Source organism: Scyliorhinus torazame, chromosome 6, assembly GCF_047496885.1.
Source record: "Scyliorhinus torazame isolate Kashiwa2021f chromosome 6, sScyTor2.1, whole genome shotgun sequence".
Taxonomy (NCBI): Eukaryota; Metazoa; Chordata; class Chondrichthyes; order Carcharhiniformes; family Scyliorhinidae; genus Scyliorhinus; species Scyliorhinus torazame.
Genome location: NC_092712.1, coordinates 59,722,431 through 59,747,403, shown reverse-complemented (window position 1 = coordinate 59,747,403; position 24,973 = coordinate 59,722,431). Strand labels below are relative to the sequence as shown.

The window sequence follows — 24,973 nt, the reverse complement described above, 5'->3', positions numbered from 1 at the left end:
TCTTCTTTAGGTTTCTATTAATCTCCAGATAAAATGAGATAAACCTTATTTCAAGTAAGTAAAACTTAAGATTCTGGCAATTTCAATCAATTGCTTTCGAAAATAATCACTTTTATCAAAGAGGTGGAGAAACCCACTGGTTTCCTTTAATTAATTCAAAACGTAACTTTGCTGGTGTTCACTGACTCAAAGGAAAGGTATCCGATTACACTAGCGACTGGTGCTGTTATCTCAAGGCCTGAGTGAGAAGCACTGTCTGTCTTTAACTTTGCCTGCTGCTGTTAACCCTTTGAGAGACTTCTGCTTCAACCAATATGCAGCATTCCCCACAATCTCAACTAGTCCTCGGAACTGCGTTTTTCGCCAGTACAGTCCAAGGAGACAATTTTAGCTTAATCAACTATATATTTAAAACACTCACACATAGAGTTGAACCATCTTCAGATTTAAAAACAGTTATACTGAACTGAACCTTCATTACTGAAGTCCCATCAGCCCCTGAACCCATATAATAGACTGAACCTTCATTACTGAAGTCCCATCAGCCCCTGAACCCATATAATAGACTGAACCTTCATTACTGAAGTCCCATCAGCCTCTGAACCCTTATACTTGGAATTGAATCATCATTTGAGATGTCACATCAACCCAAAACCCTAACCCAAGCCGGAACAACAATATGAAATCCCATCAATTAAATTGCTAATCCCCAGACTGACCTGTGATTTCGTCGAGGCGGTCTTTCTGTGCCAACCGCAAGTGACCAGACTAATCAGACGATAAGAAGAGGGGAACAATCAATGCGCGGTCGTTTTCCAGTTCTACATTGAGGGCCCTTTGTTCCCCATCCTCCTGTTCATAATCAGTCTAATTCTGATTTCGCAGTTGGATCAGGATCGCCCTGAGAAATCCCGGTTTTCGGCACCAAATGTTGATTTCCAAATTTCTTTCTCCGTCAGTCTGGCCTCAATAAAAGTCGAGATGGATTTGCAAGTAAAAAGAAGTTATTTTATTCAGCTTGCAAGCTACCTAGTCCACAGTGATACAGACAACATGTTGCTGTCTGCAGTCCCGGGAACTAAGTGAAGGTCCCAGACAAAGAGATCAGTACTCATACATTCAAATGGCATCAAGTTTCACATACTCGACACCCATAGGTCATCCTATGTCCCTCCTGACTTGTTTGATCTATTCTGATTGGCTCACTTCCAATCCCTTTCTCCGGCCCCTATCAATGCAGCATCACTCTCATAGACACACCTCTTCCTGCTTTTTCCATGCGGTCTCAAATCCCTTTGTCTCTACTTGCCAGAATCAAAGTGGCTTATTTCTACATTACATTAACTAATATCTCTAAAGTAACTATTTTATATCACATTCGTCAGGATCAATCAGCAGTTCTTCCCAGAGGGAAGTAGAATCATCATAACAGGCTTTACTGTGGGTGATGGATTTAAGAACTCCCTGAAAACGGCATTTCTCGTTCAAGCCTGTGAGTGAGCTTTTTACTGAGTGGCTGGAGTTGCGAATAACATTCGGGGCAAATTCCAGATACTGAGAGTGACACTAGCGTTAATGCAAAAGCAAAATACTTTATTGCAGATGCTGTAAATCTGAAATAAAAACAGGAAATATACGCCAACAATGGCTTCATCTTGGAGAGAGAAACAGAGGGTGGGATTTTCCGGTCGTTTACGGCGGCGGCTCGCCATGGCCGCCAGCGGGGTCTTCCGGCCCCACTGATGTCTACGACATTATGTATGGCTCGCCCATCCTACTGCCGGGCTGCCCGCTGTGGGGGCGGGGGAGGGGGGGGGGGGGGGGGGGTCTTGTCTTCGGCGTGACCGGAAGATCTCACCGGCGGGTCGGGCCAGAAATTCCCGCCCGAAGTTCACATTTCAAAATCAAAACCCTTCTGATGAAAGATAATTGACCTGAAGCATTGATGCTGTTTCTCTGCGCACATACTCCCCCATCGAAGGAGTTTTTCCAGTATTTTGCGCTTTTCCGCAGGCTAGGAGTATAACATGAAGTCTAACAGCCCTGATAATTTCCTGCTTCTATTAAGATTGACTCTGGCGATGTATGTCAGCCTATTTCACTGCAAATATGATGAGTTACAAATTAAATCTGTGTACGCCTGATGGTTCTTCGAAGGTATCTGCTGCAGTGGTTGCAATAAAAATCCAGTCTAAATTACATTCGGCTGAGGGGGAAATACGTGTCAACTGAATATGTGCACATAATTAGGTAATTAGAAGTAGATGCTGGAATTTCTCAGAGAAGGTGTCATCTATTTGCTGCCTGAATTTAGGAACAGGAGTAGGCGATTCAGTCCCTCAGGCACGTTCCAACTTTCAATTCTTCTCTTTCATCCCTCGAGAGGAAGATTACTATGTCCAACCTCAGGGTTGCTAGTGTTCCGGTGGGGATGTAGACGACTGCTATGGCCGACAGGTGGCACGGTAGCACAGTGCTTCACAGTGGCAGGGACCCGGGTTCGATTCCCGGCTTGGGCCGCTGTCTGTGCGGAGTCTGCACGTTCTCCCCGTGTCTTCGTGGGTTTCCTCCGGGTGCTCCGGTTTCCTCCCACGGTCCAAAAATGTGTGGGTTAGGTCGATTGGTCACGGTAAATTTCCCCGTAGTGTCCAAAATGTTAGGTGGGGTTACTGGGTGTGAGCTGAAGTAGGGTGCTCTTTCAGGGGCCATTGTAGACTCGATGGACCAAATGGCCTCCATTGCACTGTAAATTCTATGATCCTATGCCAGGATACCACAGACAGTTCAGCTTTGGGGGCTTTTTTGGTGCGGAATTTCCTCTCCTTGCGTTTTCTCTCTGTCTCTGATCTATGCTCGCTTTTGATGGAGGCCATACCATTTTTTAATGTGTTTGTGTTAGGTGTAGTGATCCTGGACAAGCTTCCCCCAGGGTTAAAGTCAATATTAAAACTCCTGTCAAGCCTTCAGTGTGGCCTTTTTGCGCTTCTTTGACCATCATAGCAGCGCAGCCCAGAGTCAAACTCTCCACAGAAGATTCACTATGGTGAATGAATGTCAGGCATTCTGGCTACATGACCAGTTGTGACTGTCTTAGTGTAGTGTGGATCCTTTGCATGCCAGCCCATGGCACCCCAGTGTCTGGTATTTTGTCCTCCCATCTGCCCTTCAAAAGCTTCTGATGACAGCTCCAGTGACAGTTGGCGCAATGCTGGTTCACAGTGCCAAGTCTCTCATGTGTAGAGCAGAGTGGACTAGACCATTGCTCTATAGACTTTCAGTCAGGTAGCTAGTCTCATCCGTCGGGAACTCAGCGTGGCGGCTGTGGACTCAGTCCGCAGGCATTTGGGGCTTTAATCGGGGCTGGGGGCACTATGGGGGGAGGGCGATACAGGGCATGTGAGCCAGCAGAAGGGGGGACTATTTTTGCGGTCCGGGTCCGCAGGCTGCGTCCGCCATGAAGCACGGCGCGGCCACTGCAGGCCGCTGCCGGTCGCAAGCGCGGCCACGGACCCGGCAATGATCCGGGCCGTATCGGCAGCTAGAGCTGGGAGCTCTACGCTGGCTGGCTGCTAGCCTCCCCCCCCCCCACCCTGGAGCACGGAATCGGTGGCCATTTTGCAACAGTTTTCCTGGCGTAAAACAGCACCGTTTTCACGCCAGCGTGGGTGGGGACTTAGACTCCCAGACGGAGAATCCAGCCCAAGGAGTTTGCAGGCGGATATAGTTGGGTTGAGTGAGTGGGCGAGAATCTGACAGACGGAGTATAATGTGGGAAAATGTGAAATTGCTCACTTTGACAGGAAGAATAAAAAATACATTATTACTAAAACGGAGAACGACTGCAGAATTCCGAGGTGCAGATAGATCTAGATGTTCTCGTGTATGAGTCACAAAATGTTAGTATGCAGGTACATCCTGTAATTAAGAAGGCTAATGGAATGCTAATTCTTTTAAGAACAATTGAACATAAAAGTAAGGAGGTTTTGCTTCAGTTATACAAGGAATTGGTGCAACCGCATCTCGAATACTGTGCAAAGTTTTAGTCTCCTTATTTAAGGCAGGACATAAATGTGTTGGTGGCAGTTCAGAGGTTTACTGGATTGATTCCTGGAATGAGTGGGTTGTCTTAGAAATATAGAAAATCGAAGCAGGAGGAGGCCATTCGGCCCTTTGAGCCTGCTCCACCATTCATTATTATCATGGCTGATCTTCAAGTTCAATACCCTGATCCCGCCTTCCCTCCATATCCCTTGATCTCTTTATCTTGAACTTGCACAATGTTTTGGCCTCCACTATTTTCTGCGGTAGTGAATTCCACAGATTCACCGCTCACCTCAGTCCTAAAGGTTTACCCCTTATCCTCACACTATGACCCCTGATTTGGAGAAGGTGCAGAGGAGGTTCACCAGGATGTTGCCTGGTATGGAGGGCGCTAGCTATGAAGAGAGGTTGAGTAGATTAGGATTATTTTCATTAGAAAGACGGAGTTGAAGGAGGACCTCATTGAGGTCTACAAAATCATGAGAGGTATAGACAGGGTGGATAGCAAGAAGCTTTTTCCCAGAGTGGAGGACTCAATTACTCGGGGTCACGAGTTCAAGGTGAGAGGGGAAAAGTTTAAGGGAGATATGCGTGGAAAGTTCTTTACGCAGAGGGTGGTGGGTGCCTGGAACGCATTGCCGGCGGAGGTGGTAGAGGCGGGCACGATAGCATAATTTAAGATGTATCTAGACAGATACATGAATGGGCAGGGAGCAGAGGGAAACAGATCCTTAGAAAATAAACAACAGTTTTGATAGAGGATCTGGATTGGTGCAGGCTTGGAGGGCCGAAGGGCCTGTTCCTGTGCTGTAATTTTTCTTTGTTCTTTGTTCTTTGATTCTTGACTCCCCCACCAATGGGAACATTCTTTCTGAATCTACCCTGTCCATTCCTGTCAGAATTTTGTAAGTTTCTATGAGATCCCCTCTCACTCTTCTAAACCCAATGAATATAATCCTAACCAACTTAGTTTCTCCTTATACGATAGTCCCGCCATCCCAGGAATCAGCCTGTTGTTAGCACTGCTGCCTCACAGCGCCAGGGAGCCGGGTTCAATTCCGACCTCAGGTGACTGTGTGGAGTTTGCACATTATCCCCGTGTTTGCGTGGATTTCCTGCGGGTGCTCCGGTTTCCTCCCACAGTCCAACAATGTGCAAGTTAGGTGGATTGGCCATGCTAAATTGCCCTTCGTGTTCAAGGAGGAGTAGGGCAGCACGGTAGCACAGTGGCTAGCACAATTGCTTCACAGCTCCAGGGTCCCAGGTTCGATTCCCGGCTTGGGTCACTGTCTGTGCGGAGTCTGCACGTTCTCCCCGTGTCTGCGTGGGTTTCCTCCGGGTGCTCCGGTTTCCTCCCACAGTCCAAAGATGTGCAGATTAGGTGGATTGGTCATGCTAAATTGCCCATAGTGTCCAAAATTGCCCTTAGTGTTGGGTGGGGTTGCTGGGTTATGGGGATGGGCTTGGTTAGGGTGCTCTTTCAAAGAGCCGGTGCAGACTCGATGGGCCGAATGGCCTCCTTCTGCACTGTAAATTCTATGATAATCTATGAGTAGTGGGGTGGCCAGGAGGTGGGATGTGGGTTCAGATGGATGGGTACGGAACACCATTGCCGCAGCCGGCAAAGCAACAATGCAGCTGCACACGCCGCTAACAGCTCACTAGGAACTTAGGACCATGGGTTGTGTAGGTGTCTCCCCAGGTGCGCGCTGTCCCCAGCTGACCTATCAGCAGGATGGGCGTGCTCCAGCACAACCAGTGCCATCTTGTTGGCTGGGATGAGTGTGTGTGGGGAGTGTAATGTGTATATGCGGCTGCAGCTTGTCAGCCTCCCGATCAATCACAGGCCCAGCGAATCCTACACTGTTTTTCATTAGAATTGATTGTGTTCCCTGTGGGGCCGGTGCTAGCCCCTCCACAGTTGCTGAATTGGTCCAGGTTCGGCGACAGTTTTACTGTCGTGTAAGTCCACGAATTCTGCCCCGGCGTCAACGCGTAGGAATGGAGAATCCCGCCCCTTATTTTTAAACCGTGACCCCTAATTCTAGATTCTCCCACAAGACGAAACATCCGCTCCACCATCACCCTGTCAAGACCCATCAGGATCTTAAAGGTTTCAATCATGTTGCCTCTTACTCTTCTAAACTCTGAATAAAAACCTAACCTTTCCAACCTTTCCTCATAAGACCACCCGCTCATTCCTGGTATTAGGAACTTCTCTGAACTGCTTCTAATGCATTTACATCCTTCCTTAAATGAGGAGACCAATACTGTACAGTCTCCAGATGTGGTCTCGCCAATGCCTTGTACAACTGAAGAATAACTTTCCTGCATTTGTAATCAATTCCTCTCACAATAACAGATAACATTCTATTAGCTTTCCTAACTACTCGCTGTACCTGTATACTAGCCTTTTGTGAGTCATGCACTAGGACACCCAGATCCCTCTCCACCTCAGAGCTCTGCAATCTCTCAGCATTTAGATAATAAGCTTCTTTTTATAGAGCTCCATGTTCTATTCTTGGCATTTATGCCCCACTGCAAACACCGTGGGTCCTCAACCCTTTCTGAACCTGCACTAACACTCTGCCGGCAGATCTTGGTTGAGATGTTACACGGAGCGATTCAGAACGATTTTGGCGAGGACCACAAGCTTCAGACATAAGCAGAGCACCAAGATTGCAAGAGAATCCATGATGCTCTGAAAGCTGACTACGGGCCCCTGACAGCTGGTTCATCGTTAATCTTTAGTAGCAATGAGTCACCAACGCTCACAGAAGAACGAAGGAGCAATCAACTGGTTAGTGCAGGTTGCCATCAGCTGATTATCACTCCCACTGTTAAAAAAGACAAACACAATCAACCTCGTATCAACCCAACCTCCACACCTCCCTCCCTCACCAATGCCTCCTGCTTGACAGAGACCATCATGAAGACGCCCCCACCTGTGGCCCCCTGCCACTAGCTTTCCCTTTGACCACCAGCGGAGAGAAAAGGACAAATTATATCCTACATCTGCACTCGGCAGACCTAGGATTTCCAGGTTTCCGCCCAATGTTACTGGGCCCCCCCACCCCACGAGCGGGGTCGAGGGACTGAATGTCCGGGTCCCGGGCCGCGCATGCGCAGGCCTGCACCGGTCGCGCCGAAAAACATGGTGCCGGCTGTGCTGGAACCCTGACCCGCCCACCCGACCCCACAGCCCACGCCCTGGTCACTCCCCACCAGTCCCCCCAGCCCTAGCAAAAGCACCCCGGCCAGCGGCACGGATCCCGGACGAGTGTGGTTGTGCTAGACACAGTCCGCAGCTGGCACGCCGGGTTCCCGACCGCTGGGACCACACGGGGCCCACGCCGCCGGGAACTCGGTCCATCGGAGACGGAGCATCGCGGGGGGGATGGCCGATAATGCGCACTCGGCCTTGTGACTGTGAGCGCCGCGCGTCCCGATAATGCAGGTTTGGAAGAGGCGGAGCATCATGAACCGGCATCAAACTTTGGCCTGCCCCCCGATTCCAGTGTCAGTATCCATTCTCCGCCCGACTGCCGAACCCGATTTCGGTGTTGGGCTACGGAGAATCCAGTCCATTGTCACGGAGCCTCGAAATTCTGAAATCCCCTGTAGCACAGTGGGCTAAACAACTGGCTTGTAATGTAGAACAATGCCGGCAGTGCAGGTTCAATTCCCGTACCGACCTCCCCAAACAGGCACTGGAATGTGGCGACTAGGGGCTTTTCACAGTAACTTCATTGAAGCCTACTTGTGACAATAAGCGTTTATTATTATTATTCTTAATAAAAATAAAATCCAATACACCCAACACGGTGACATGGTGGCACAATGGTTAGCACTGCTGCCGCACAGAGCCAGAGACTCGGGTTCAATTCCGGCCTTGGTGACACTCCATGTGGAGTTTGCACGTTCTCCTCGTGTGTGCGTGGGTTTCCTCCGGGTGCTGCGGTTTCCTCCGACAGTCCAAAGATGTGCAGGTTAGGTGGATTGGCCATGCAACATTGCCCCTTATTGTCCAAAGGTTGGGTGGGCTGACAGGGATAGGGTGGGGGAGTGGGCCTAGGTTGGTGCAAACTCGATGTGCTGAATGGCCTCCTCCTGCACTGTAGGGATTCTGTGACATTATGTTACCCTAAAGCAGTGAACTTGTTTACAGTTCTTTTCTTTTTGAGTTCGGCGTTGCTTTAAGTTGGCAGGTTGTTTTGGTCTGCTCTACACATTTTGTAGTTGGCATCTCCTGTGTAAAGAGGTCCTTCTTGATTCTCTCTTTAACCTGCCAATCATGACCTTGAATATATCGCAGCTTGCCCAGTTGAACTGGAGTACTCAATGTTCCATTGAAAATTGTCCCTGCAGATTATGCTTTGATCCGTAGACGAAAATGCAGAGCTTTTATCAAGCGACAGCATTAAATCAGAGTAACTATCTGAGTGCTGAGGATTCTTTTCAGCTTACAGCATTCATCAACACCAAAAACATTCACCACAATATCCACACAAATACATCCACACAACTAAAAATATACAGGAGGCAATTCGGCCCATCAAGTCTGCACCAACCCTTTGAAAGAACACTCTACCCATGTACACTCACCCGTCCACCCCGCCCTATCCCTGTAACCCCATAACCTAACCTATACATCCCTGGTGTCTAAAGGACAATTTATCATCACCAATCCACCTAACCTGCACATCTTTGGACTGTGGGAGGAAACCGGAGCACCCGGAGGAAACCCACGCAGACACGTGGAGAATGTACAAACTCCACACAGACAGTCACCCGAGGCCAGGATTGAACCCGGGTCCCTGGAGTTGTGAGGCAACAGTGCTAACCACTGTGCCACAGTGCTGTCCTATGTCAAAGTTATTAAAAGATGTTATGCATAGTTTAAGAATAAAATAATTGAACTCAAAATGTATAATCCGGAATCACAAGGGGTGTTAGAAAGATGACATCAAACTCTAAAGACCATGTTGAGGGCCTATAATCAGGATTATCCAGAGGATTGGAATAAAGGAATTCCATTTGTGCTATTTGGAATTAGAAATGCACCTATTGAATCAACTAAATTCAGTCCATTTGAATTGATTTTAGTCAGGAGGTGAGAAGATCACTTAAATTGTTCAAAGAGAAATTGATGAGTTAGCTTTTGGAGACTACGTTGTTGGACTATGTGTCAAACTTTAGGGAGAGATTAACTAGGGCTGGTGAGTTGGCTGGGAAATGTTTAAAATTGTCACAACATGTGAAGAACATGCAAACTCCACACGGGAAGAACATGCAAATTCCACCCAGACAGTCACCCAAAGTCGGAATTGAACCCGGATCCCTGGCGCTGTGAGACAGCAGAGCTGACCACACCCATACAACTACAAATATACACACATAAACTGTAAATACATCACACAACAAAATATATACACACATATACTATGTATTCCCAAACAATCAAAAATATACACACACACATACACACACAGCAAATGCACCCACACATTCAAAAATAGATCATAGATCATAGAATTTACAGTGCAGAAGGAGGCCATTCGTCCCATCGAGTCTGCACCGGCTCTTGGAAAGAGCACCCTACCCAAGGTCAACACCTCCACCCTATCCCCATAACCCAGTGACCTCACCCAACATTAAGGGCAATTGTGGTTACTAAGGGCAATTTATCATGGCCAATCCACCTAACCTGCACATCTTTGGACTGTGGGAGGAAACCGGAGCACCCGGAGGAAACCCACGCACACACTGGGAGGATGTGCAGACGCCGCACAGACAGTGACCCAAGCCGGAATCGAACCTGGGACCCAGGAGCTGTGAAGCAATTGTGCTATCCACAGTGCTACCGTGCTGCCCTGCACGCACGGTAGCAATATACGCACACACTACGGGGGTGAGTATTGCCTGCGGGTGGTGGGAGACAGGGCTTTGCCCTTGGCATCCTGGCAGTGCCAGGGGTGGGGCCAGGGTCCAGGCAACCCCACTGGGGGCTCCACATAATGTGGGGGAGAGGGGTGGCAATGGGTGGTGTGAGGGGTGATACCTGTATTGAGGGGATGAGGGGGCGATGCCTGAATTGCAAGGGTGAAGAAGTGAGAGATGCCTGCATTGTTGAAGGTGTGATGGGGGGGAGGGATGCCTGCATTGCAGCGGTTGGGGGGGGGCGGCGACATTGGTTCTGGGGAGGGCTCCAATGCCCCAATGCTGGCGATGAGGAGGGAGGAGGATCTGTAACTTCAATTTAAAAATGGCAGCCCAATCTCTGTAGAGCCAGGCATTCCGCGTCCCGCCCCTTAGGAATGACAGTGCAAAACCCACCCCCCTCCTTTTATCTAATGAAGTGTCAGAAGATCTGGAGAGAGAAGCTACCTGTTTCTCTTGGGAGAACATCACCTGTTTTCAGTCAGAACCTGACACGTTGATATTTTAGGGGAAAATTGCACCCACACACACATACAAGTTTTGTATTGTAGATCTTCAAAGGGACATAGACATTAACTAGGAGCAGGAGTTGACAATTCAGTCCCGCGAACCTGCCCTGCCATTCAATATGATCATGGCTGATCTCATCTCGGCCTCAGTTCCACCTTGCTCCCCGCTCCCCATAAATCTTCATCCCTCTCCTAATTAACTTATCTATCTCCAGCTTAAATTTGATTACTGTTCCGGCGTCCACTGCACTCTGGGGTAGAGAATTCCAAAGATTTACGACCCTTTAAGTGAAGTAATTTCCTCTCTTTCAGTTTTAAATCTGCCACCCTTTAGCCTGAAATTATAGCCTCTAATTCTAGAATGTCCAGCAAGGAGAAATATTTTATTTACGTCTACCCTATCACTCGCCTTCAGCATCTTATAAACCTCAATTAGATTATAGAATGATGGAATCCGTACAGTGCAGAAGTAGGCCATTTGGTCCATCACATCTGCACCGACACTTCGAATGTGCAGTCGACCCACGCCCGCTTCCCCACACTATCCCGTTACCCAATAACCTAATCTGGACATCCCTAGACACTAAGGGGCAATTGGTCATGGCCAATCCACCTAACCTCCACATCTTTGGACTGTGGGAGGAAACCGACGCAGACACAGGGAGAACGTACAAACTCCACACAGACAGTGACCCAAGGGTGGTATCGAACCCGGGGTCCCTGGCGCTGTGAGGCACCAGTGCTAACCACTGTGCCATCTTCTCTGGATCTTCTCTCATTCTTCTAAACTCCAGCGAGACAAGCCTTCATCACTAGAATGAATCTACTGAACCTTCTCTGAACCGCCTCTAATGTATTTACATCCTTCCTCAGGTACGGGGACCAAAACTGTGCGCAGTGCTCCAGATGTACTCTCACCAATGCCCTGTACAGTTGCAACAGCACCTCCCTAGTTTTATACTCTAGTCCATTCGCAGTGAATACCAGAATTCCATTTGCCTTCCTTATTACCTGCTGCACCGGTATAATAGCTTTCTGCGATTCGTGTATGGGGACACCCAGGTCCCTCTGCACCAAAGTACTCTGAAGTTTCTCTCCATTTAGATAATAAATTGCCCTATTTATCCCTCAGAAAGGATAACCTCACACTTATCCACACTAAATTCCATCTGCCAAATTTTGGCCCACTCACCTAACCTATCCATATCTACTTGTAAATTTCTTATTTCCTCATTGCAACCTGTTATCCCACCTATTTTAGTGTCATCTGCAAATGTGGCTACAGTACACGCTGTCCCTGCATTCAAGCTATTAATATAGATTGTAAGTCGTTGGGGCCAAGGACCGGGCCCTGTGGCACACCACTAGTTACAGCTTGCCAACCAGAAAAAGACCCGTTTATCCCCACTCTCAGCTTTCCCTTGGTTGGCCAATCTCTATCCAAGCTAATATATTAGCCCCAACCCCGTGGGATCTTACCTTGTGTATTAATCTTTTGTGCAGCACCTTAACAAATGCCTCCTGGAAGTCCAGGTACACAGGGCTGGATTCTCCGATTCTGAGGCTATGTCCCCACACCGGCGTGGGATCAGCCAGAGAAAATGGTGCAAAACAGCCCCGATTCCCTGTTTTGCTGGGGGCTAGCATGGCGGCAGTGTAGAGCACGCGGCTCTAGCTGCCGATACGGCCTGGAGAATTGGCGGGTCCGTGGCCGCGCATGTGCACGGCGGCGGCCTGCATCGGCCATGCTGTGCTACATGGCGGAGGCCGCTCGCGGACCCGGCCTGCAAAACTGTGCCCCCCCCCTTTGTCCAGCTCGCGCACCCTGGACTACCCCCCACAGTAACCTCAGCCCCTAATACAGCAGCCCCCCCTGCCCACGGATCGGCCCTCCCCCGACTGTGGCGCCGCTGGACTGAGTCCGCAGCCGCCACGTCGAGTTCCCGAAGGATGAGCCCACACGCGACCCACGCTGTCGGGAACTTGGCCGGTCGGTGGCGGAGCAGCGGGGAGGCGAGCCTCAGGCCTGAGGCTGTCGATACATGGTACGGCGTAGGGGGCGGAGCATCGCAAAAGCGGTGCCACCCTCGATTTGGTCGTAAACTTGGATTCTCCGGCTGATCGCCGAACACGATTTCGGCGTCGGAGACTCCGACCCACTACATCGACAGGAGCCCCATTATCCACTTTGCTTGTTTCATCTTCGAACAACTCTAACAAATGAGTCAAACACGAATTACCCTACATAAAACCATGCTGACTCTGGTGGATTGCATTTTGACTTTCCAAATGTCCCGTTACTACTTTCCAAATAATAGATTTTAACAGTTTCCTAATTTCTGCCTTTCTCTCTTTTTAAACAGGGGCATTACATTCACCTTATTCCAATCCACTGGAACCTTTCCATACCCAGGGAATTTTGACTCCACCATCCTCCACTATCCCTGCTGCCACTTCCTTAAGACCCGAGGATGTCGGCCTTGTGTCCTTTAATCCCAATAGCTGGCTCAGCACTTTTTCCCTCGTGATGCCGATTGTTTTAAGTTCCTCTTTTTCAACAACCTCAGAATTACGTGTTACTATTGGGATGGTTCTGGTGAATACCGAGGCAGAATATTAGTTTAGTGTCTCTGGCATTTCTGTGTTCCCCATTAACTCCCCAGTCTCGTCCTCTAAGGGTCCAATGTTGACTTTACCTACCCTCTTCCTTTTTATATTCTTATAGAATCTATCCATTTTTATATTTGGCGCTAGATTTCTTTCATCACTTACCTTTGCTCTTTTTATTACCTTTTATTACAAATTGGTGGAGTGGGCAAACAGATGGCAGATGAAGTACTACACGGAAGTACTACACGGAAGTACTACACGGAAGTACTAGACGGAGAAGTGCGAGGGGATGCATTTAGTAGGAACAACACGTAGAGACAATATAAACTAAGGGACAGAATTCTTAAGTGGTTGCAGGAGAGTAGGACCTGGGTGTAGCTCTGCATAGGTCATTGAAAGTGGCAGGACAGGTGGGGCGCGATTCTCTGAGCCCCGCACCGGGCAGGAGAATCGCCACAACCATGCCCCGACGCCCTGACGGCGGCGTGCGTTTCTCCGAGGTGCGGCGAATTGCCGCCATTTGCGCCGGCGCATTTGACGCGGCGCCGGCCACGGGTCGCAGGAATCGGTGGGGCCGCCCATTCTCCGACCCGCATGGGCCGAGTGGCCGCGCGGAAACGGCAGAGTCCCGCCGGCTCCGTTCACCCTTGGTCGCTGCCGGCGGGAACTCTGCGCGAAGGGTCGGGGGGGGGGGGTGGGGGGGGGCGGCCTGTGGGGCGGGGAAAAGCTCTCCTGCACCGTGGGGGGCCTCCGATGGGGTCTGGCCCGCGGTTGGGGCCCACCAATCGGCGGGCTGGCCTCTCCCCCCACGGGCCTACTTTGTTGCGTGGCCGGCCCCTGAACACCGACGCCATGTTGAGTCGGGGCCGGCGCGCTGAAGAAGTCCCCCGCGCATGCGCGGGTTGGCACGGCGCCCAGTTGGCACCGGGAAGGGAGGCTGGAGCGGCGTGAACCGCTCCAGCGCCGTGCCGGCCCCCTGTGGGGGACAGAATCGGTTGTCCCCGTGCCCGTTCCGCGCCGTCGTGAAACGCGACGGCGTTCACGACGGCGCGAACACTTAGTCTCCATTTTGGAGAATCGCCCCCGTGGAGAGAGCAGTTAATAAAGCATAGAGTATTCTGGGCTTTATTAGCAGAGGCATTGAGAATTAAGGCAAGAAAGTAATGCAATAATAAATTAATACAAGACACGAATTAGAATTCAGCTGGAATTTTGGGAACGATTCTCCGGCCTCGTTGCGCTCTCGGTCAAAAACGAGATCCGCGCCAGGCTCCAAACAGCTTGAGATGCAACCGGCCCGCTCCCGTAGGCAAAATCAGGATCCCTCCATGGCATGGCGAGAAACCAATCATCACCACTGAAGCCCCATTTTCATACAATTAACAAGAGCCATCCCATATCCAACGGTTTCCCATCATTCAGCAGCCTCCCCAGCAAGGGCTCACGCTTGAGTCAACTAGTACTTATTTTTAAACACGTGAACCTGGCAGAAGGGCTTCTGTGGGGAGCTGAATAGCCATCTCTGCTCACAGACAATGAGGCCAGGGGTGCAGGGCTTGCCATCCCTGTGCTCGATCGGGGGTGGGGACCCTCAGCTGGGGGTGGGGGACACCTCCGCAGGGTCGGACTGCGATGGGGGGGGGGGGTACGCTAGGGGGGCAACCGCTCATGGCACCACCATACCAACCCTTGGATCATGTATACCCATTTTGGGGGCAACCCCTGTCCCTGCCAATCTTCCCCAATGACCACCCATAACCTCCACCGACTGCCGAGGCCTCTGAAGGTCATCGCTAATAGGGAATTGGCAATCGTGGTTAAGTGAGCACAGATGTCAAGTGAATTGCCGTGGGTAGGCAGGCCATGTGGCATGTGGGAGTCATTGCCCAGCATCCCAATCACACATTGATGCTTGGACACTGTGCTTGAACACTGCAAGTGGCAACTGCACACACGCAACATCCGAACACCCAGGGGATGGGACACCGCTCTGGGGACATGTCCACGGCCCGACTATGGGTGAGTGCCATGCGTTGGGGGAGGGGGCGGGGGGATGCCTGGAAAGATGGGCAAAGGGTCCGGTGGTCAGGCTGCTTTGCGGAAGGAAGTGATAGAGGCACCATAGTGGTTGTGCGAACAAGTGTTTAATGTGCTGTACAGTACCCCACACCCGATGTGTAGCGTTTTGGGTGCCACAATATAGGAAGGATAACTTCAGTTATAAGGATAGATTGGAGAGATTGGGACTATTCTCCTTGGAGAGGAGAAGAATAAGAGGAGATTTGAGAGGGTGGTTCAAAATCATGAGGGGGCTGGACAGAGGAGATGGGGAGAAACTGTTTCTGTTCATAAAAGAATCGAGAACGAGAGGGCAAAGATTTAAAGTGATTTGCACAAGAAGCAAATAGGACGTGAGAACAATCCTTTTCACACATTGACTGGTTTGGATCGAGAATGCACTGTCTGGAAGTGCGGTGGAGGCAGGATCAATCGAGGCATCCAAGAGAGCATTAGATGATTACTTGAATAGAAACACTGTGGAGGGGGAACGGGGAAAAGGCAGAGGAAGGCACGGAGCCATAATGCTCGTTTGGAGAGCCGGTGCAGACATGATGGGCCAAATGGCGACCATCAGCACCATTCCGTGATCCTGTGAAACAATACATTTATATGAAAAGAGACTGCTGATTGGTTGGCAAGTGAACTCTGATTGACAGAGGCGTTGCCATGGCAAATGCACCAGTTGAAGGTGACTGACAGTTAACTGCCTAGCGTTGTTTGAAATTTAAAACAGGCAGCTTGATTCTCATTGGTTAAGGCATTACCCTGAGGAATGGCTTTCACTTATTTTGTTTAGCTGAAACTGACGCAGTGTGTTTTCATGTTCTTGTTGTCTGCAAAGAAAAGAAAATTAATTTATGTAGCTTCTAGTAAATGCAAAAGTGCCACACAGCAAGCCAGGCTTAACTTGGTTGTCAGCATAATTCTTAGCACACTGAGGATTGTTTAGCAAATGTTGTCCAATTGCGGAATCACATCTAATGTTGGACACGGTGTTTTGAGCTTTGCAAGCACAGTTTGATTGGGTACAGTCTGTAGCTTGTTTGTTGTGAACAGTGGCTGGGACATGCTGTTTGGTACAATCAGCCAGACTTTGGGAGGTATGACCTACATACCTGGCATCACACTGGCACTGAAATTCATGCACCATATTACTCATTTGTGTGGTCGGCAAATCGTCTTTTTGGCTTGATGGCAGGATCCTGTTAGTGGCGAGTGCCACCTGTGTTATTCCTGCACATCAGCAGCATGAAACATCTAGCAGGTCCACTTGCCAACCCAGTCCACTTGTCAACCATTCAACACCCTCTTCTCATACAGTGTCAATGTTTTGTTTCCCTTGTATTAGTATTCTTGTGAATTGTCCTGATGAGTGCAAAACAAAAAGTTTTGACAAAATATCTCTTTTCTCAGCAATGCTATCAACATCCTGGGGGTTACCATTGACCAGAAACTGAACTGGACCAGCCATATAAATACAGTGGCTGAAAGAGCAGGTCAAAGGTTAGGAATACTGCAGTGAGTAACTCACCTGCTGACTCACCAAAGCCTGTCATAGAATCATATAATCTCTACAGAGCAAAGCCATTCGGCCCATCAAGTCTGCACCAACCCCCTGAAAGAGCCCCCCACCCAGGTCCACTTCCATGCTCCAACTCTGGAATCCCGTAACCCCACCTAAGCTTTGGACACTCCACCTAACCTGCACATCTTTGGGCTGTGGGAGGAAACCCACGCACACACGGGGAGAACGTGCAGACTCCACACAGACAGTCAACCAAGGCCGTAGTTGAACCCGGGTGCCTGGCGCTGTGAAGCAGCAGCGCTACCTACTGTGCCCCATGACCATCACCTATAAGGCGCAAGTCAGGAGTGTGGTGGATTACTCTTCACTTTGCCTGGGTGAGTGCAGCTCCAGCAACACTCACTCAACATAACCCAGGACAAAGGCGGCCATTTTATCAGCACCCAATAAACGGGCAGACACACCCAAACGCACTTCCCACAAGTTTACATTACAGCCGAAGTGACACATGATGGAATTATTGAAATTAGTAGAATCCAACCAGAGATACAACCATACAAATACTATTCCAAATAAGGAACTTGAAGTCTACTTATCCTTTCTTTTTGTTGGAGCAGATGCTGTTATAGAATCAGCCATGCTTGAGGCAGACATCTGCTTCCATTAACAGCAGAGCAATACTATCGGTAGGAGCCAGTCAACTGAGAAAACAGGCACTCTTCGGGCTTAACCACTTTTCTGCACAGATAACCCCAAATTCTCTTACTGGACCTTGATTAATATGTTGTATAGTTAAGGTGATTATTCACTTTTCTCTAAAAGCCAAAAATGACTCCTGTCGCAGAAGGATTTGTTTGTGCAATTTGGGATAGAGTGTCCACCATTTTGTTATCCTCCAAAGCAGGGCGGCAGTGGTCACGAGTGCTCCTTGTCCGCAAGCCAATCCAGACCTTCCACACTTGTTAGATGGCAGTCTGAGTGATCAAGAAGAGGTGGGTAGAACGTTACTGCCCCGTCGCATGGAAGGTGGGGCTGGAAAATTCGCTGAGTTGTTCAGAAGTCCATTGACTTGAGCGGGACTGGGTGATCCCACTGACAGGAATGGTTGTAAAATTCCACCCAGAATTGCTGGGTTTGAAATCCTGAGCTTTATTCAGCTATGGCCTCCAGTTTTCCTGTCAGTGTGAAGTAGTTTCAGACGTTTACTGACATGGCAGCATGACCTGGAGTCTGGGCGACGATAAAGTCGGAGATGTCAGTGGTCTCACGTGTCCTGACTACACTTGGACCTTCGGTTCAATATCTTTAAAGCTCTTCGCAACGCCACCTTTCAAAGCATTCAGGCTGCCCTGTCATCTCATTGCTTCTGTTTCTCTCTCCACAGATGCTGCCCGACCTGCTGAGTATTTCCAACACTTTCTGTCTGCCTTGCCCCAGAATTTAGGTCCGTCACATCTTGATGCACCGAACGTGAGGCCAGTGTAAGCTGTCATTGCAGCCCACACATCTCCTCGAATAATTATATTCCACTTGTCAAACTCTGAGATAAGTTAAATTGAGAAAGTGTAGCATTTGCCAGCCCTTCCCACCAGCGGGATCTTCCAGTCCTGTCAGTGGCGACCCTCCTGCCCTGCGGCACATTCCCTGGCAGCGGAGGGCGGGCCAATCCCTGTAGCCATGGCAGGATCGGAAGATTCCCCAGGCAGCCAATAGCAGGCTGCCTCCACCGCTGAGCAATATGCCGCGGGTGGGGGCGGGGGTAGGGGGTGGAATCCCACCTGCCGTATCCTGTCACAAAATATCATGTGGTATAACTGCCTCAGTTTGTTCTGGAATGCACTGGTCTAGAGGTAGATCTGATGGTAACTTCCTTTGAGAGGAAAACTCTGCAGTGCTATGGGCTTAGGGACTAATTGGATAACTTGCCCAAAGAGCCAGCATATCCACTGAGGCCTGAATGGCCTTTCAGTGCTGTAGAATGCCATGATCGGAAGAAGGTGAATTTTTGCACTGCTATTTAAGAGTTCCAAAAGTGCAGTATATTCCTCAGCATAACCTTTCTCTTCCTTAAACTATATTGAATGGAAAGTGTCACAAAGACATGTTTACGCCAAACAATAATTTTGAATTCATTGGCTAGAAATAGGAATTCAACCTTTGAAAAGACAAAGTTTGTTAAAACAGAGACTCCGACACACAGCTCAAGCTGGCTGTCCCTATTTACATTACTGTGCATTCTAATTGTATTGAGACTGAGGCAGCAAGTCTGCAAAACGCACCAAAGGCATTTTCTCTGCAGAACAGCACAAACAGCTGAGAAGATAAATGGGGTCCCCCCCCCCCCCAGCCTCTCTCTCTCCATCCACCTGGAAAGCGTGGACCCTGTCTGCTGATATTTGACTTCTCCATTTGCAGTGGACAGAAATACTTTAAAGAAATGATCCAACATGTGTTTTTTGTGTGTGTGTGCATTGGTGTGTATTTTATTATTTAGTTTGGATCAATTTAAGCACAATAAATCTAACCTCTTTCTTTGTCAAACTCAAGAAAACCTGTCAGACGGGTTCTTTTACGTTCACAGCACGTGAATAGTTAAGTAGTCACTGAATTGTCAGGTATAATCTTTTTAAACCTTAAAACTGTTGTGATCTAATGAGGAGCGAGGAACGAGGGGAGTCATTCGGCCCCTCCTCACGTGGGCGTAACAGAAGAAACGGGACTGAGTTGAATACAATAAAAGGGGACAAAAGAAAACCCAATCATCTTCAGTAATTCACTTCAAAATTGGCTTAAATTCATACTCCTCGATTGGGGAACAATGTATCATTACCTCGCCTGTCACCTACTTAGTTTCCTTCTCTTGGTAACCTTAATCATTTTTGTTTGACTCAACAAGCTAAAGTCCCAGCTTCACACAGAATCTACTCGTGCCAGTTTCGCGGAAGAGACGTTGAATGATGTTGAGCTTTTTGCACAGATGAACATTCACAGAGGCAGGACGCAGTGTCAATGTTACACAGCAAATTTGGATCAGATACTCGTGGCATAGCTTTTCCGTTGATGCTTATTTTTCACGGGTCAGCAGCTCCCTCAGACAGCTCCACAGCTGCTGTCCCCCCTGAGGGAGCACGTTGGGAGTCTCCAACCCGCACCCACCCTATGTCCTCTGCCCGCCATCTTCCCAGCAGAACTTAGTCTTTCACAGTCAGCCTTTGATGCTGGCCGCCCGTTAATTGGCCACATGAAATCGTACCCTTGGGCCAACCATGGCCGGGGACGTGTATTGCGCCTGGTCCTGGGACAAATGTGCGTCCCCGCCCAACAGATGAAAAATTCAGGCTGGTATTTTTTATCTGCCAAAGCCTTAAGTGTTGGCATTCTCTTCCTAAACAATTCCACACCTCCACCTTTGTTCTATTTTCATGGGTGTTGGTGACAAGACCAGCATTTGCTGCCCATCCCTAAGTACCCTTGAACTGAGTAGCTCACTGGGCTACAGCAGTAGGAATGACAAGATTGATGTTACTTTAACATAAGTCTGTCCAAGGCAGTAACTATCTACAATCATAGTCCTTGCTGGGAGAACCAACATGGTGGTCCCTGCTTGGGCCGGCTTTTGTGCTCAGTTTTATGAGCCCCAGCTGGGTCGGCCTCTGCCCACTGCCAGGGAATCTCATTCACCTCGAGCACCATGGGAGTTCGATTGTGGTTTCCCCATGGGTCTCATGGAGTCTATTACCACAAAGAAGGATAGATAGTGGCTTTACCTAGCTAAAGCATCGACCTAGTTCCTATTTCAACGTCAACACCCTCGAATCGCAAACATCAACTGAGCAGTTCAAGAAAAGACATGGACACAATAAATTTCCTTAATAATTTTTATTATGCAGCACTGTCTATCAAAATGTTAGTTGTAAGTTGTTAGTTATCCTCAATACATTAGTTTAAAGTAAAGTAATAATTTCAAATGCAAGATTGTTAACACAATGATTACAAATGACAAACATGCGTAACTCATGTCTTGATGTCCCAGATTTAAACATCCATGTCTAACTTTGCTTTAAGTGCAAATTGATGCACCTTCATTTTATTTGTTGTTTTCACAAACGGGACAATCTTTTCTACTGCATTCACTCCATTGCCTACCCAGAACTGAATTACTGCTGACGTTTAACATTCAGGAATGTTAACCTCGCAGAAACACAGACTGGAAGTGCTCGGTTTGGGAGGGTTTTAATCACAGGCCTGGATATCTGTGTAATTTATGTAATGTTTTCACATCTCAGATTCGCCCCGCGTCACAGATGTGCTTAACGCCCTCCAACGTGCTGGATTTTCTAAACATTACCTTACAGTTTCCATCAGATAAGGTCAACATTATCTTGATGGGAACACAAAATGAAATGCCACACAACACCCAGAACTCATATATCAGGTTAAAATAAAGAGATGAAACGGCCCCTCTGAAAGGACATCTTGTATGTGATTTTGAGCACTGTTATTCCAGCACTTCCACTGCTGGAACATGTTCATGGCGTCAGATAAAAAGCAAATTAAACTGAATAAAATGTCACCTTGAGCAATGGGATAACACTGGAATTCTAACATTAGTTAAATGAAGTCCAGGGTGCTTCATTGCAGTGGTGGGTCTTGTGCCCTCGGGGGAGGCCAGATATAGCCTGATTTGGATTCTGGGTTTAGCCGTTGCGACATTTTGTTGACCGCTGCCCATGCGCAGTTGCCACATTCCGCTGATTTCCATCCGTGTCGTTTTTCCCTCACTGTATGGCTGAAGTAATACGCAGGTAAAGCAAAGGCTAGTGAAGTGAGATGCGGACTGATTGCTCACAGCATTGGCTGTGAGAGCCATGCGCTCCCTCTGTGTCCAAAGTGTAAATATTGTTTTCCTACCTTTTGAAGTTTATGATAGTTCTACTAATATATGAATGATTAAGCATTTTCTATAACTTTTTATGAAATATTTGTCATGTATTAAATATATTTCACCTTATTCACGGGGGCCGTGGTTAGTGAACAAGCCCAATTTCAATCTTGCGCCCACTGAATTGAAGGAGGGCCACTCACTAGCCTAGGTTGCCCATCACTGCTTTATTGTCTGGTACCTCTTCCATGTCTGTTCACAGTTGTGTGCACACGAGGACGATTTACCAGAGGTACAGAACTTAAATATAGGAGGAAATGCAGGAAAGCCATGTGTTTGGAGGGCTCCATGGCCTCGTCACTCACGCATCACTTTTTCCTTGGATTTCAAGCAATGTGTGCAATTGCATTTTGCTGTCTCTGCATCAGTTTTTGGGGGGGCTGAGCAATTTAACTCACCCCATGACTTTTATCTTTGTCTCTTGCACTTTCCAATTCTATATCCTCAGTAGCTCAAATACCATTTATCACTTCCATTCTTGCACCTCCTCAGCATTATCCCATAACTGCAGGGAGAGGGTCCAGATGGGTGGCGGGGTGCCAGATATACATGTCCTCAACCCCTGTGAGGAACGAGCCATGGAGGTCACGGGGGTGGCCGAGAACAGAGCGATGATTGCCGTAGAGGTCAGCTTGCGATGCAGAGGTGAGGCTCCACCAGGTCCCACCCAGATAACCTGTCACACGTGAGTAGTTAGTGCCATACAGACTGACCCATTGCTCCCACTGATCACATGTCCGTTCTCCCACAGGACATGCAGCCGACGGCACCGGGCCATCCAGGGTCCACCCCCCACCCCCCACCTCCCAAGAGAACATCTGGGAAGAGAGCTCCGAGGATGCCACCATTGATACATCACAGCAGTCACCCCCACCAGCGCACAGACACACGACTCAGTGGGAGAATGTAATGGTCAGGCGTCTGGGCCTCATTCTGGTGAGCACCACACAGTTGCTGATGCGCATCAGGTGGAGGCAGGGATATCCAGGGGAGACAGCAGTCGGAGGCCTGCTGGGTCCCAGTCGGAAGTCGAGTCTCTGGACCAGGTTTAACCTGGATCTGATGCAGATGTTAGGGTGAGTGGCCATGGGATTCAGAGTGGGATGTCCAGAGTGGGATGACACTCCAGAAGGTCCATAGCCAATTGGAGGAATCCCAGAGACTATGAGCGCAGGAGATGGCACTGGCAATGCGTGGCACCGAGGTCAATGCAGCTAGGGTGGCGACTGTAGTGGAGAGCCGGGTGCACAACGTCAGCATCATAAGTAGTGATGTCCAAGGCGTGGCTCAGTCAGTGACGGCCATGGCTGAGCGCCTCGACAGCATGTCCCAGTCACTGGGGGATGTGTCCCAGTCCCAGTTGGACCTTGATGAGGCACTGCGCAGCATGTCCCAGTCTCAGGTCAGCATTGAGAGCGTGTCCCACTCGTTGGGAGAAGTCTCCCAGTCTGAGGTGAGCATTGCCAGGGCGCTTCCGAAGATGTCCTAGTCGCTGAGGAGCATCGCTGAGGGCGTGAACACCATGCTGCAGTCACTGGGGAGCTCGGTTCAGCTGCCCCTCCATCCTAAGGCGAACCCAGGGCCTTATGGGCACCAACCAAGCAGAGGGAGATCTGGGTGCCAACCTGGAGCCATGCTATGGGATGGTGACGGTGGCCACCCAGCCGCCTGGAGACCCACCCACCTGACCATGGCATGTCCAGCAGTCAGCGTCCGGAACAGGACAGCAGGCTGGGGCATGTGCTGCTAACAGGCGCGCTGGGGGCAATCTGGCCTCAGAACCTCCAGAGGACGCCCGCCAGGGATATCGAAGACCATGGAACGCGGTAGGCAGCTGGCAGCCTCCACTTCTGATGTGCATCCTAAGGCCACATGGAGATGTAGTGGGAGAGCGCGGAGGGCTAAACAGGTGGTGGATCACTGGGAGGGCACGGAAGGGGTAAGGGGGTATGGGGGGGGGTAGTGTGGTGCTGGGGGTGCGGGAGGGTCGGGGAGGGGTGGGGTGAGTGGGGCGGCACCATCGGGAGAGTGGGGCAGTCGGGAACACATTGACATCTGTTGGCCTGGATCAGTATGACACTTCTGTCAATTTGTTCAGCAATGTAGGGCGAGCACCAATCCCATGCCCCATCTCCCCAGTCAGGGGGTCCTTGGTTTCTTCCCCCCCCACATGCAGGTGATGGGTGTGAGCGAGCACTCTTTGGACACTAAGGGCAATTTAGCATGGCCAATCCACCTAACTTGCACATTTCTGGACTGTGGGAGGAAACCGGAGCACCCAGAGGAAACCCACGCAGACACCGGGAGAAAGTGCATACTCCACACAGTCACCTGAGGTCGGAATTGAACCCGGGACCCTCGCGCTGTGAGGCAGCAGTGCTAACCACTGTGCCACTTTTATCGGCACAGAGGTAGTTTGAATAATTGGCCCCCCCATTGCCCCCCCTCTTGAGCGTGTGCATTTGGAGGAGCCTCTGCTGCTTGATCATGTCACCTCCGGTGAAGTTCTTCCACTGAGAGTATAATGGGTCATCTCAGCTCAAGTGCCTTTAAGTTCGCACATGGCAACTTTCTCCCCGCCGTTGCTTGTACCGCGGCTGAAACGTGTGACTGAATGATCCTTTTATTCGTGATGGGGCAGAAATGACTAAGGTGAGGTAATATGTGGTGAGGGTGTGGACTTGTCCTCATTCCCAGGAGCGAAATATTTTCATTTAAACCTCGAACACTTGGACTGTATTTGCTGAAATTGTTTCTGCTGAAAGGGGCTTCATATTCAGAGCAGAAAGTCCAATGAAGTTTTGAAACAGTTACTCGCAAAAGTAAACCATAAACTTTATTAAACACAGCAGAGTAGTAATTAGTAAGTGAAATAGTAAAAGGTTGCAGGGCAATCTCTGAGCCAAAATAATAACCGGCGAATCTATGGGTTCTCTGAATTTGGAGCTGTCATTAAGGTTAAAGTTTGCCTATTTCTGATTTGTTCTAATGTACTGCAAGATATTAAAACCATTATCTGACCAAGAAACATCTTGAAACCTACACAACGCCATCAGTCATCCAATGCACATTATGCCACATTAAGTCTCGCCAAACTAATTATGCCCTTGGTATGCCCTCTGATGCATTCTTTCTGTACTGTGTGTTCATCCTAGAATTACATAACACACAGAAACAGGCCATTCAACTCAACTGGTATTTATGCCCCACATCAGTCTCTTTCTGCCTCTTCTCCCGATCTCGGGTGTCACGGTGGCACAGTGGTTAGCACTGCTGCCTCACAGCGCCAGGGACCCCGGTTCAATTTCCACCTCGGGTGACTGTCTGTGTGGAGTTTGCACGTTC

General features: G+C 49.2%; 1 protein-coding gene across 2 annotated transcripts in view; it reads left to right on the top strand.

Annotated features, from left to right (window-relative positions):
• vipr2 (vasoactive intestinal peptide receptor 2) overlaps positions 1 to 24,973 on the top strand; it is a 234,022-nt gene that overhangs the window by 17,331 nt on the left and 191,718 nt on the right. Inside the window, exon 1 of one of the 2 annotated variants that reach the window (XM_072508245.1) lies at positions 22,408 to 22,564. The exons of the other annotated variant lie outside the window; for it this stretch is intronic. The gene's annotated coding sequence lies outside the window, so the exon portion shown is untranslated. Of the gene's footprint in view, positions 1 to 22,407; positions 22,565 to 24,973 lie in introns of those variants that run through there. 2 annotated transcript variants of the gene reach the window in all.